This window comes from Carassius carassius, chromosome 27, assembly GCF_963082965.1.
Source record: "Carassius carassius chromosome 27, fCarCar2.1, whole genome shotgun sequence".
NCBI lineage: Eukaryota > Metazoa > Chordata > Actinopteri > Cypriniformes > Cyprinidae > Carassius > Carassius carassius.
This window is the reverse complement of record NC_081781.1, coordinates 8,690,956-8,695,208: the sequence shown is the minus strand read 5'-3', so window position 1 is coordinate 8,695,208 and position 4,253 is coordinate 8,690,956.

Below are 4,253 nucleotides of genomic sequence, written 5' to 3'. Positions count from 1 at the left end.
GGTGTTCATATCCAATTTTGGAATTCTTAAATTATTTTAAATACGAGTTTCCTAGTTGGGAATTGGACATATAAGGCCTCTAATGCCATTCATGTCTAATTTCCGACTAGGAAGCTCGTATTTATGATAATTCCGATAGCATGTGAAGGCAGCACTAGTTGCAGTAAATCACCAAAACTAAATTTTTTCCATAAAAAGTTATTATTACAGAGGAAGATTATCAATTAATAAAAACCTATTTTCATGTGGTACCTTGCACAATACTATGAAAGGAGCTCAAAATTATTTTATCAATGCAAACATTACATAATACATAACTGCTCCATATGTGTGGCTTTTCTTAAGTAGTAAATTTGCACTGTAGCTCACCTAGTACAAGTCTGGTTGGTCATAATACACAGGTCATGATAAAAGAGACCTAAGAAGCAAGTTAAAATGACATGGTGGACATGTTAGCACTGTTGGTCATATTGAGGGCAGGCTTTAGTATTGTAGTAAGGTATTTTCAAAGCTATATTTCAAACAACCAACATAAAATGTTGCAGATTCATGTTCTTCTGTTTGAAATGAAATTGAACTGATGTGCCAAATTTAATTTAGAAAGTGTTACAAAATTATATGATATAATATCCTATCAGACATGTGGCCACTGGCACATTTTCCAATGAGACTTGCTGGGCAATTAAATAAGTAATATGTAAAAGTGAGAAAATGTACATATAAATATATATATACATAGTATACATATATATATATATGATTTACAAGAAGCATTTTACTAATAATCCCTTTGGAGCAACCTGAGAAAAATAGGGTCTTTATACCGAAAGTTTATGGGTTGCCCTTTAACCTTTGCCATTAGACTAATGATACTCGAAGTGGGTGGTTGTTTTGTATTCAGAACCAGACTTTACCAATAGTAATGAAATAAATCAATGCTGTTGATCTTCAGTTTGTGTTAAATGAGAATGTTTCGGAACTGTTTGTCATTGCAAGCCGTGAAATGTAAATGAACTGTAAAAATCTCAAATTTTCCTTGTATTAATTGAAATAAATTTCAGTTTTAGTATTATTGCAGACCTGATCCACAGGGTCGTTGTCCTCCGCCTCCACACCTGCTGGGTCTGGATTAGTCTGTGCCTCTCCACTAACGTCAAAACTCTCCACAGGTCTTAGGAGAATTCCATATGATGGATCGCCTCCGCTCTGCTTGAGTCAGCAGCCAGCCACCCTTGTGCTACCATGTTTTTCCAGTGATAACAGAGCTTCATAATCATCTACATGTTGAGTTTAACCAAGGTACCCTGTTATCCTAAGCCATGGTTTCCATGCAGCCTGTTTTACACAGTTTAATCTCTTTTTGGATCAAAATCTGGAACATCAAAACTCAACCCCAAAGGTCATGTCTTCAATTCTCTTCTGACCTCTCCATTCCACTGAGTCTTTGTTCTCTCTGTGACATCTTCACATTCACTAATCATGAAACAGCGATCTTTGGAGACTGTTACCCACTTCGAGTGACTGAATAACAGGAAGCTGATTTTTATCAAAGCTGACATATCGTCAACTTGATCTAATTTCTCTATGATTCCCTCAACAGGATTCAATGTGTACTATACGCATCAAATTGTTGTGAGGTCGTGTCTGTTGCACAAGACTGCTGTTGTACTTGACTATCATTTGGCTGTAGCAGTTATAGAGTGACGCAAACTCTGAAACGTTTTAATTTGTCATAATAAAATATCATAATACCAGAAATGGCTGTTGCACAAAATATTGCAATGTGCATACCATTCTTATTCTGTGATATTAATATTAATTTTAATTCTTAGCTCCATTACACTACAGATGGCATAGACCATAGAAGTACAGTGCGTTCAATGGATTGTTCTGTTGTTTAACAAAATATTGATTGATCAGCTGACAAAACGTCTTTCAGAAAAAACATTCACCAAAAACTCTTTTGAAACACTTTTGAAAATAAAGACTTTAAATCTATCCAGAGTTTTCATCCACATTAAATTCAATATTGTGTCTAGCCTGAATAATGTCCGTTATGACATGATTATGGGATCCTGTTGCCACCAGGATTGTGTGACATTCAGAATGTAATTGTCTTTTAAATTTCAAATCAGCTTCTAAATTTGAAGTGAGTTCACATTGCATTAACAAGACTTGAAAGTAAACTTTAAATAGTAACTAGACATCCTTGGAATGTTGGCTTGACAAGGCTTTATATTTTGGCTTTATTAAGTCTTAAGTTTAATGTGCCACCTTTAGAACTTTGCATTTAGTTAATATATTTCATAATTTATATTCACATTATTCCTTTGAGGTTTGGCCAATTCTATTCAAACTAAACTAAAGTGCATTTGACTTGTGCATGAGGACACTTTGGCTGTCTGCATGTCATGATGTTCAAATCATGCGCAAAGCCTATTTGTCTAGCTACCAGCAGAATGGTAGCGATTTACAGAATGATTCTTAGGTAAACAGAAGCTGCTCTTCATTTTCTGCCATGATACTGAATTTATTAGCATGGTGTTAATACAGAAGCCTGCATTTTGCTTTAACACCCTCTTGTTTTTTCATGAATTTCGAAGACAAGTACATAGGATGATGAAATTGTGGCATATTCTGACAAGAGGATGCAATGCATCAAAGAAAGTGATTTCACAGACTCTCTTCAACACAGTGTAAAACTGCAGGAGGTATAATAGAGTTGAGCATTTTGATTACACATTGAACTATACATTAATTATCCATGACATTTTGAAGAAGACACCTCCAGTTAATGTATGAATTCAAAACTAGTTTTGGTGCCTAAAAAAAACATTCTAATAAGAAAGACGGTTTCAAAACTACTATACCTTTCACGCTTTTCATCAAATAAAAACACACCATAAAGCTAATTTTTCACTTTTCTATTCTCGTCTGTTCTATTTGACACTTTTATTCTCAGTAGGTGGGTCATGAAACATTCTAGAATTGGTTTGTTTGAAAACAAGTTTTTCACTTTGTACTTTAACAGGTTGGTGACTGTTCCTCAGGCATATAGGCCTCCTTATTGATGCCTGCATTGGGAGAAAATCTTAAACTATGGTGCTGACTTCAACAAATGAGCAAATTGACAAACAACACCCTGTAGATTTAGCTGAAAGAATGGAAAATCTGCTAACTGCCTCGTAACTCTTCAACTTCTTCACATCGTCAATCACTCTGCTGTTAGGTAGGTGGAAAAGGTATAGCCTAAGCAAACAACTTAAAGGGACAAACTGTCATGGGACACCACGTGTTAGTGTGTCAGTGCTTGAAGAACCATATGCCACATGTCATTTTGAAGAAACGAAGAAAGAACCCACATCTTAGAGAAAATGATCCATTGCTTCTATTTGTCCCGAGATACAGTGCCTGTCCTGTAATAATGAAGAAAAATAGATCAGTGTCATAGCTAAGTTCAGATGTTAAATGACTGTGGTAGGGTCAATGTTATTGTACATTAAATTGAAGGGGAGAATGGGGCAGGTGGGCGATGTACTACAAATGAAAGCTTAGATAGAAAACAGACACACCTCATAATATATTAATGACTAATGTTATGTTACATCTGGTAAAAGTATGCACAGTGAAACATTAATCATTTTCAATCTGAAGTAATGCCACACTCATTTCTGACATATTTTTCATACAGTGTTTTATAATGTTTTAACACTTTTTACATTGAAGAATTAAGTTGATGCCAAAAATAGGCTATATAAAGTTGAAGCAGTTTTGGGGGTATTTACAAGACACCGGTTTCAATAAAAAATTAAAAACCTTTCATTTGTTTTGGTTGTTCATTTACCTGACAACATTTTGGGTGTCCTGAAAATGCAAACTTTTGAAAACAGTTTCAAGGTGTGAGTTTTTGGAACCATCTCTGTGTAAACTACAAAAACATTAATTTGTACTACGTGTTCACGTGAGTTTCTTTACAAAGTAAAATTTCTATAGTGGCCTGGCATGTAGGCCTATAGGCCTAATGCAGTGTTTTTTTGTCATTTTCGCAAATCTGTGTGAACAGGAAAGTGTTTTGACAACGATGTTGTCTTTATGCAAAGCATTTAAAAAATGCCAAGGAAAAACTTTTCTGTTTTTAGTACATTCACACATAACCATACCTTTTATTTCGAATATACAAGTAATCTCAAAGACTTTCACATGTAGCTGACTTGCTGATGTCATTTTCTATCATTGCTCTATCCGAGTTCGGT